This window comes from Hyperolius riggenbachi, chromosome 10 (assembly GCF_040937935.1).
Source record: "Hyperolius riggenbachi isolate aHypRig1 chromosome 10, aHypRig1.pri, whole genome shotgun sequence".
NCBI classification, from domain to species: domain Eukaryota; kingdom Metazoa; phylum Chordata; class Amphibia; order Anura; family Hyperoliidae; genus Hyperolius; species Hyperolius riggenbachi.
Window position 1 is genome coordinate 282059653 of NC_090655.1, and position 11407 is coordinate 282071059.

General features: G+C 46.3%; 1 protein-coding gene across 1 annotated transcript in view; it reads left to right on the top strand.

The window, feature by feature from the left end:
* LOC137537252 (uncharacterized) overlaps positions 1 to 11407 on the top strand; it is a 1269057-nt gene that overhangs the window by 336630 nt on the left and 921020 nt on the right. The gene's annotated exons all lie outside the window — the stretch shown is intronic.

Here is an 11407-nt window from a genome sequence, read left to right on the forward strand (position 1 = left end):
ATGTCCCACTAGTTCAGTCGCTTGTGTTTCTGAAGGGCCCATGCAGTTGGCTCATCATCTACAAAAATGTAATAAGAAGTCGGGAAAACTTCTCCACTTGGGTGTAGCAGGAGGTACTACCCTAAGCGAACCAGTTTTACCTCCGCAACAAAATAAAGTATTGTTGCCCGGTTCTATCTCTTGGAGAGGGCAAAACTTTGTTACTGAGGCCTTTGTCGATTCAGGCTCTGCAGCTAATTTTATCGATAAAGATTTAGCTGTAAAATGGAATATTCCAATTCTTCCATTGGAGAAACACTTGTATGTTACTGCAATTGATGATTCTCCACTACAAGACAGGCATCCCCTCTCTCAGACATCACCTCTCGTTTTTCATGTGGGAATTCTGCATAAAGAAAATATTCAATTCTATGTACTAAAAATGTCTACCTCTTCTGTGATTTTGGGTTCACCTTTAAGCACTCTCCTCAGATCAACTGGAGCAACGGGCAACTGTCAGCCTGGTCTCCCAATTGTCATCATCACTGAGTATTACGCTGTGTTCTGCCAAAATTCACATTGAAGGTCTCCCCTCTCAGTATGCAGACTATTCTGATGTTTTTTGTCCCCGGTCAGCAGACAAACGACCTCCTCATAGGAGTTTTGATTGCCCTATAGAGCTGAGACCGGGTACTATACCTCCTAGAGGACATTTATACAATCTCTCTGGTCCAGAAAAGTTGGCTATGACGGATTATATTAAAGAGAACTTATAGAAGGGATTCATCCGTCCCTCTAAGTTCCCTTGCAGGGGCAGGTTTCTGTTTCATCCAAAAGAAAGATGGCGGTCTACGACCTTGCATTGATTATAGGGGATTGAACAAAATCACGATTAAAAATCGTTATCCTCTTCCCTTAATTGACGATTTGTTCTCTCAAATTACTAATGCCTGTATATTCTCTAAACTGGACCTGAGAGGAGCGTATAATCTAATACGTATAAGACAAGGGGATGAATGGAAAACGGCCTTCAACACTCCCGATGGGCATTACGAATATCTGGTGATGCCCTTCGGGTTGTGTAATGCCCCTGCAGTGTTCCAAGAGTTTGTTAACAAAACATTCAGAGAAGTCTTAGGCCGTTTCCTTGTGGTATATCTTGACGATATATTAATATTTTCTAAAAATATTAGGGAACACAGGGGACATGTAAAATTTGTTTTACAGAAACTCAGAGAGAATTTGTTATTCGCTAAACTTGAAAAGTGCTTGTTTGAGGTGAATGAGGTCTCCTTTTTAGGATATATCATCTCTACCTCTGGTTTGTCCATGGATTTAAAAAAAAGTCTCTGCAGTGCTAGACTGGCCGCAGCCAGCCGGGTTCAAAGCACTCCAGAGATTTCTTGGATTTGCCAACTATTACAGGAAGTTTATTAAAGGGTTTTCCACTGTAGTCACTCCTCTCACTGATCTCACTAAAAAAGGAGCTGATACTTACAACTGGTCTGAGGAAGCATTGTGCTGCTTCTTCTTTATTAAAAAAAATTGTTCTGTTCAGCTCCTATATTGCATCACGTGGACGATACCTGTCCATTTATAGTGGAGGTAGATGCTTCCGAAATTGGAGTGGGGGCAGTTCAGTCTCAGCACTCGGGACATCAAGGCAGACTGCATCCATGTGCGTTTTTTTCTAAAAAATTCTCTCCTGCCGAGAGAAATTACGACATTGGCAACAGGGAATTGTTGGCCATAAAATTAGCATTTGAGGAGTGGCGTCATTGGCTAGAGGGGGCTGAGCATGTGATCACGGTCTATACTGACCATAAGAATTTAGAGTATATTGAGGGCGCTAAGAGACTTATCATAACTTATAAGCCAGGGAGCAAAAATGTCAAGGTGGATGCTTTGTCTCGATATTTCGAGTCAGAGACGGTTCAGCCCTCACCTCCAGAAAGCATCCTGTCTGATAAAATTATTCTGGCTTCTACAGAAACGGTTGAGGATTTAGCAGTCATGTTGAGACCGTATCAATCAGAGATACCTGAGGGAAAACCAGAGGGGGTACTTTTTTGTCCCATTACAGTTGCGATTTCAAGTTATGCAGATCTTTCATGATCATAAAAATGCTGGACATCCTGGAGTTGCTAGGACTCAGGAGTTGCTGTCCAGATCTGTGTGGTGGCCATCTATGGGATCAGACAGTAAAGAGTTTATAAGGGCATGTACTGTCTGTGCCAGGAGCAAGCCCTCCAGACAGGCTCCTGCTGGAACTTTACAGTCATTGCTGTTGCCCGAGGAACAATGGACCCACATCTCCATGAACTTTGTCGGTGAGCTTCCCAGTTCTGAAGGGAAAACGGTCATCTGGGTGGTAACTGACAGGTTTAGCAAGATGGCTCACTTTGTGGCCCTTAACCTTCCTGGCGGTAACCCTGAATGTAGTTCGGGGTAAGCCGCGCAGGAGGTTTTCTCAGGCCCTGCTGGGCCGTTTTGTAAAATTTTGCTAGCTGCGTGAGCATACCGATCGCCGCTGCCCTGCGCCGATTCGCCGCTATCCGCGTCGCTGTGCCGCCCCCCCCCCCCCCTAGACCCCTTGCGCAGCCTGGCCTATCAGCGCCAGGCAGCGCTAAGGGGTGGATCGGGACTCCCGATGACGTCACGACGTCATCCCGCCCCGTCGCCATGGCGACGGGGGAAGCCCTTCAGGAAATCCCGTTCTTGGAACGGGATTTTCTGATCGTCCATCGCCGGAGGCGATCGAAGAGGCTAGGGGGATGTAACGAGCCCTCGGCTCGCTACATGATTTAAAAAAAAAAAAACTACAAAAAAACGGCTGCGCTGCCCCCGGCGGTTTTTAATAGACCGCCAGGAGGGTTAAAGGACTCCCGTCTGCCCAGGAATTGGCAGACCTATTTGTTAAACACATCATTCGTCTCCATGGCATACCGGAGAATGTGGTATCAGATAGGGGAGTCCAATTCGTGTCTAGATTTTGGCGGGCATTTTGTCAGAATTTGGGAATGTCATTGTCATTTTCTTCTGGTTACCACCCACAAGCTAATGGACAAACTGAAAGGGTTAATCAGTCATTGGAGCAGTTCTTGAGGTGTTATGTGGCAGATGCCCAACACCAGTGGGCAGAGTTCCTTCCATTCGCAGAGTTTGCACATAACCTTAAGAACGTGTCATCAGGTTTCTCTCCCTTTCAGGTGGTCACAGGAAGGTCACCTAAATTCTCCCCACTGCCTGTGGTGTCATATCCATTTCCTGTCTTGGAGGAATGGCAGAAGTCACTCAAAAGGATTTGGCTATTAGTGAAGGATAATTTAAGAAAAGCTTTTGAGGTTCAAAAAAGACAGGCAGACAAGAGACGTTCACTTGAGTGGGAGTTTGAACCTGGGGATATGGTCTGGGTCTCGACACGTCACATCTCCTTAAGACAACCCTCAACTAAATTGGGACCCCGATACATTGGGACATATCACATTTCTGAAAAAAATTAATGATGTGACATACAGTGTCTTTGCCAGCGGGTATGAGAGGTGTTAAAACATTTCATGTGTCTTTGCTGAAACCCGCTGTGCATGTGGATTCCTCCCCCCCCCCCCTGTGGTGATTGATGGAGAGCCTGAGTACGAAATTGAGGAAATTCTAGATTCACGGTGGGTGCGGAATTCCGTGCAGCATCTTGTTCATTGGAAGGGCTACGGTCCTGAGAAAAGATCATGGGTACCAGCACATCGTCTTCATGCGGAGGAGCTAAGGTAAAAATGTCATTTACTGCATCCTGATAAACCATGTAAGGCATGTCCGGAGTCCACGCCTCAGGGGGGGAGGGGTACTGTCAGGTATAGCAGTATTACCTCACCAGCGGAGAGTGCTGCGGCCGCCGCTTCCGTGTCTGACGTCGCCCCAGCGGCGGCCACATCCTCTCAGACATCTTGCACAGCCCCTGGCAGGACAGGTCTCTCCTCTGCACATCAGATTAGGTCAGCACGCTCGCTGGCAGGGCGGCAGGACCTTTATAATCTGAGGAGACGGGTCAGCTGATCTTGCGGTCAGCTGACACCAACCTGCCAATCACACGCTGCTGATTGGTTCAGCCCTCTGGGCAGGTGGTTTGAATTTGCTTTCTGTATTTAAGCTGGGAGATCATCTTGAGGTATTTTCCGCATTGTGTTGGTTCCATTTAGGAGGGTCCTCAGGAGGAAACAGGATATTTAGGCACACGTGCTCAGCGGCAGTTTGGGCGCTGCCACAGATGCCAATATAAATAATAGCAATAGGGGAATTATTGGGCACCGGGGCCGCCCACAATGCAAAATACAGCTGCAAACAGTGGCATTTACAGTCATATTTTGCATTGTAGGTAGCCCAAATTCCCCCCATTGACATTAGTTATACTGTATAAGAACCTATGGTGGTGTCCAAGAATGTTTTTTTTGGGGGGGGGAAGAGGGGCAGAGATGTTTAAGGTTGTCCGTGGAGGGGGTTAATTGCACTTAGTTGTGGAGAAGGTGCTCAAAAAACAAATTAATTGTAACCAATCCTCCCCCCCCTCCAACAACAACACACACACACACACACTGTACACACTGTACACACACACACACATACAAAACACACACACACACACTGTACACACACACACACACTGTACACACACACACACTACACACACTACACACACACACCCACACTACACACACACTGTACACACACACACACACACACACACACTGTACACACACACTGTACACACACACTGTACACACACTACACACACACACACACACATACTGTACACACACACACTGTACACACACACACTGTACACACACACACACACTGTACACACACACTGTACACACACACTGTACACACACACACACTGTACACACACACTGTACACACACACTGTACACATACACACACTGTACACACACACACACAGACACACACACACTACACACACACACACACACACATACTGTACACACACACACTGTACACACACACACTGTACACACACACACACTGTACACACACACTGTACACACACACTGTACACATACACACACTGTACACACACACACACACACACACACACACAGACACACACACACTACACACACACACACACACACATACTGTACACACACACACTGCACACACACACACTGTACACACACACACACTGTACACACACACTGTACACACACACACACTGTACACACACACTGTACACATACACACACTGTACACACACACACACACACACACACACACACACACACAGACACACACACACTACACACTACACACACACACACACACCCCATTCAGACTCTCACTGCAGCGATGGATGGAGAGCCAGGCTGGGGGGATCCCTGGGTGCCAATCTTGGGGTAAATAAGAAATACTATATATGAATACAAGGATTTATATATTCAAAAATATTTCAAGAAACCAAAAATGTGAAGATGAGCATAATGTTTTAACATACAAAGAGGGCCAGGAGCAGTTCACTTTTCCTGCTGAGTTTTCTCCCAGGTGAAATGTTCACACCTCAGTAATAAAATGCCCTTTAAGCCACCAGCAAACCAGTAAATATTCAGAATAATTGTGACGGCACCTTTTACTTACCTCACTTTTTCAATTGCAGAGTGCTGAAAACATAGATAAAACAGAATATGAAAAATTATCTCCTAGGAGAAAATTTTGGAGAATTGCATGTGGGCCTTCCATAGATCCATCCATAAAGATAGGCCTATAGTGGACAGTAAAGTGCAGTAACAATTTAAAGGCAATCATTTGTTTTAAACCTTAAAATAAATGATCACCAATTTCTCAGTAATAATAGTAACACGTGATCTGTGGCCTCCATCTCAATAAGTGCAGAATATCGCCATTACCTCTCACCGCTGAGCCTGGAAGACTCACCTACTTTTTTGACAGAGTAAAGTCTCCAGGTAGCTACTTTCCTCCGGAGCCTCTAGATCCAACCCAGGCCCTGAAAGACGGCTGCAAAGGGGCGGAGAGTCTTTGCGTTTGGTGAAATGTGAGGTTAGGTTTGGGGCTGGTCCTCCGTGCACTGGATAGCGGTTTGCAGGCAATAGTAATGGGGGGGGGGGGGGTCCTATTCCCAGCTGATCTAGTGATGCCAGTGCTGTGGCCAGCTGGTTGAGCAGGAAAGCCTCTCTTCATCTGTGCTTTGATAAAATACAATAAACACTGTGCAAAACAGCAGTTGGTGTACCATCCCGCGGGTCCCTTCTGCTGCAATGAGTGATGGTGTTTCTCCTTTACCGGGTACGAGGGACCGACCTCTCCTCTCTGGTGCAAAGGCTGGACAACATGGTTGGGAGGTGAAGGAGCACTCACTCCAAGACACCAGAGTCAGTCAATGGCACGTCTGCAGGCAGACACGCATACATGTTTCGCCCAGTCTTAGTCTTTCTCAAGGCGGAAATGGCAGACATTAATACCTTGAGAAAGTAGTGGAGGGTGAGATGATGGCATTCTTGTGATTTGCCCCTCCTGATCATCACAGTTATCACGCCTGATGGGCAATTTAAGCAGCAGTATCCACAGCCGATGCATAGCCCCCAGATGCTATCATGTAAGATCAGGCCTGACACTTATCATAGCTTGCATAGTGGATCCACAGATCAATTCATATGGCCTTTGTGAGAGCATGATTGGTGGTTTGTGTGGGGTCACCCCAATCAGACACCAGGTTATTTATATAGAGCACACCATGTACTTTTAATTGGGTTTTTTTTGTTTTTCCTGTATTTGTGTTGACTTGACAAGCTCTTACCAATGCCTATAAGTGCTTAATCAGTAAAATGAAGTTTTAACTCCTGATGAGCCATTCTTGATAAATGTAAATCTCACTTGTCACACACCGGCACAAATCCTGGCACCCGCCGGTGTCACCGCGAGCACCTGTCACACGCTGGCACAAATCCTGGCCTCTGGTGTCACCGCAGCACCTGTCACACGCCGGCACAAATCATGACCTCCGGTATCCCTGCGAGCACCTGTACCATGTGACACCAGCACATGTGATGTCGCCTTGTGCACCGGTACCACATTGTACAGGCACTTGTGGTGACACCGGACACTGGAGCAGGCCAGGATAGTGATGGATAAACCTTAAACACCGCACAGTGGCATAAGGGACACATATACACTTGGGGGAACACTGGCCGGGGGTCTGTCGGTGATACTGAACACCTTTACTGCCATGCGCATGATCGAGTTCTTGCAACAGATGTCACGCCGACCAATCCTCTTGTACTGTTTTGGCCGTAAATTGATCCAGAGATTTATCGGGTCACCATGTTGCAGTGGTTTATCACATTTATCAGGTCATCCTATTCTGGAACTAATTCTCCTCCAATGTAATAAAATGATTAGATTGGAATGTCGATCACCCCATAAAATGGACCAATGTATGGGCACCCTTACATCTGCTGGTGATCCAGCTGAGCTATGATTGAATTTCCCTTTAGCCTGGGAGATAACCTCGGGCTCTGACCTCAAAGCCTTCTACAGCACTGGGCTTGAAGACATCTTAAAGTGTACCTGAGATCTACTATTAGCCTGTATTTATAATTACCTATGGCTCCCTCACCATCCTCTCTGGCTGCTCTGTTCTGGTGCTATCTGGCCCTGTAATCTGGTCAGTGACGGTTAGTTGTCCCCTTCAGCGCATGTGCGGCTGGGTTATGCGTGTGCCCCTCCCCCCCATCGCACTCCCACGCCTGGGAACTCTCAGCACCTGTGCAGTATTACAGAATGTTTCCAGGTGCGGGAGCGTGACGTGGGCACACGCAGGGCCCAGTTGTGCATGCGCTGAAGAGCGCGGCCATCCCGATTACCAGGCCACATAGCGGCAGAACGGAGTGGCCGAGGAAGACGACAAGGGAATCCACAGACCTCATGGGGCTGGAGGAAGCCCCAAGTAAGTATAAGTGCAGGCTAATAGTAGATCTCGGGTTCTCTTTCAAGAGAATCTGTAATGTCAAATTCCTATATTGATAAACATACTCTAATTTGCTCCTTGTGATTTCCTTGGCCCCTCTGCACCGTTTCCTCCACTCCCCACCTTGATCCTGGCTATAAATCAACGGTTTTATGAACTGTTGATAAACAAAAAACATGGCAGCGAATCAGAAAGTACCGTCCGGGGCAGAGCTGAGTGTAATCATGAGCCGTGCAGGAGAGGAGCTCTGTGTCACTGAAGAATGACAGGAATCTGACTCATCCTCACAGCTGTTATTCTGAGCAGTCTGGGCTCTGCACTCACAGCCTGTCTGTGACTCATCACAGGAAGCTATTTAGCATGTAACAGCTCCTTCCAGCCTGTCAGACATGCTGTGATTCTGTGAGTCATAGACACAGCAGAGGGGAGCTTGCATTAGACAGGATTAGAGGAGGTGTGGAAGGGGCTGCATATTCAACAGAAAGGGGCGTGCATAAAATGTCCTCATTACAGCAGAGGCAGCCCCTTCTAGCTCTCTCTCGACAAGCTTTGACAAAGGGAAGAAAAGTGGGAAGAGCAGAGAAATAGGGGGAACTAGAAGAGGCTGCAGTAAGCCAGAGCACATGAGAACAGGTATGGCAACATGTAGGATAGGAGAAATAAGGCTGTAAAATTTGTTACAGAGTCTCTTTAAGTACCTGTTACAATGTCAACAATGGCTGTCCTTGCAATGGAGATGCTCAAAGTGCCAACGTCAAACACCGACTTCTAGAGACTGGGGCACTTTCTGGCTACCGAGGAGAAGAAGTCTCACCTGATTCCCGAAGGAACAAAACATCATGTGACACCTTAACAGGGACCTGTCCTGGCTCGGGGGGGGGGGGGGGGGGGGGGGTGTCACAGCATGTGTGTGTGATGAGCAGGATGTATGTATAGAGTAGACAGAATGTCCCTTCATCATTTCCCTGCTATCCACCATTCCCCATCTCTCCCCTTTCCCTTGGCTAGCACTTAAATTTCATATGCCGTAGTTACAATAGACCTCTCATATCTCACTTATAAAGCTCAAGTTATCGGCCATCAACAGTGTTGCTTGCAAATGTTTGGCAAAGTTATTTTTGCATCGAAAAAGCCATTTTTGATTTTGAGAAATTTTTGCAAAAAATAGTAAATAAATATTTTTACCATGAAAAAAATCAAGAAAAACAATATTTTTACTATTACAATACAGCAAAAAGTTGATATTTTCTGTGAAAATTCACGAAAAACGTAACAAAAGATACCAACAAATTTTCGATGTAATTTTCACGTAAATATCGAATTTAAAGAAACACTGAAGCCAGTATAAATACGGCTTTTTAACTTTTATGTAAGGCATGTTGCCCCTGCTAAAACGCTGCTATCCCGAGGCAGAACGAGGGGTCTTTACCCCTCAAATCCTCCCTGCAAAATCCACGACTTTCCTGGTGGTGGATTTTGCTGCCCTGGGAGGCAGAGCTTTCAGCTGTAGCTCTGCCTCCATGTGTGTCAATCACCGCGTATCTCCGCCTCTCCCCCGGCCCTCTTAGTGAAGGAAGACAGAGAGGGGCGGGGAGGGGCGGCGATCAGCCCTGAGAGGGGCGTGCAGAGGCAGAGCTACAGCCGAAAGCTCTGCCTCTCACGGAAGCGCTCCCCGCAATGTGCCCCGGATGATTAGGGAGTAAAGACCCCTCGTTCTGCCACGGGATAGCGGCGCTTTAACAGGGGCAACATGTCTAACATAAAAGGTAAAAAGCCGTTTTTAATCTGGCTTCAGTGTCTAACATTTTCGTGAAAATGAATGTGAAAAGATTATTGGCATTTTCAGTCATCAATAAGTAACGTAGCCCAGAGGACATCCTACACCTGGTCACTGCAGTAGATACAGGATATCTAAGGATCCCTGTATTTGCACAGAAGTATTAGGCAGTGTTTTCCTGAATGAAGCATTCGCTGGTTGGGATGTACACAATGACCTCATAGGTGACATTATGCAGCGTGTGTTGGAGGAGAACTGTTTATTATACAGAGACCCCTTTACCAGCAGGTGAGGGGTGCCTCCATGGAGGCGGCATGTGCTCCAACTTATGCCTGTATACATCATAGGGGACAGATACTAGGGATGAAAATAATTCCAAGTTTAATTATTTTCATTTTATTTATGTATTATAGTATTTATATAGTGCTGACATATTCCGCAGTGCTGTACGGAGTACATAGTCTTGTCACTTAACTTTCCCTCAGAGGGGCTCACAATCTAATCCTACCATAGTCATGTATCTATGTATGTATCGTGTAGTGCATGTATCACAGTCTAGGGCCAATTTAGGGGGAAGCCAAATATAACTTATCTGTATGTTTTTGGGATGTGAGAGGAAATCAAAGTGCCTGGAGGAAACCCACACAGACACAGGGAGAACACACAAACTCCTTGCAGATATTGCCCAGGCTGGGATTCAAACTAGGGACCCAGCGCTGCAAGGCGAGAGCGCTAACCACTATGCCACCGCACTGCCCAAGCCAATTCCAAACCAAAATGGACCAATCATACCTACATTAGCTTTATCTGACTGGTCCGATTTCAACCAGTGTAAATTTACATTTTGCTGAATTTCCATCTGATTGACCATCACCAGTGACAGACTAGAGACCTGCAATGTTACAGAGAGCTCTGGCTACAAACACTGAGCTTACACTGGCCTCATTCATTATAACAATGCAATTTATTTATTACAGTAAATGTGATTGATGCAGATAATAGTACATCTTACATTCCATGCAGAGGAACAAAACACGTCACACTGTGGGAACTATACAGCTGATATTCAGCTCATTATCCAGAGGAATCACTTTATTAGCAGCTTTACTCACAGGAGATACTTGGAGATGCATCAGATTTTCATTCTAATAGGAGTTATTTTGTTACATAACACAGAATCGCTTCCAGCAACAGCTTCCCACATTTGTCTATAGCAGTGATTGTAACACATAACAATAACCTGTCCCCCTCTCCACCCCAGCCCAAACACCTGTATCCAATCATCTCCTAATTTACATTTGGGGAGCAGCACTGAGGCATTGGGGTGTCTATAGCAGTGATTGTAACACATATAACAATAACCTGTCCCCCTCTCCACCCCAGAATTCCTGTATCTCCCCTCCAGCCCAAACACCTGTATCCAATCATCTCATAATTTACATTTGGGGTGCAGCACTGAGGCATTGGGGTGTCTATAGCAGTGACTGTAACACATATAACAATAACCTGTCCCCCTCTCCCCCCCAGAATTCCTGTATCTCACCTCCAGCCCAAACACCTGTATCCAATCATCTCCTAATTTACATTTGGGGTGCAGCACTGAGGCATTGGGGTGTCTATAGCAGTGACTGTAACACATATAACAATAACCTGTCCCC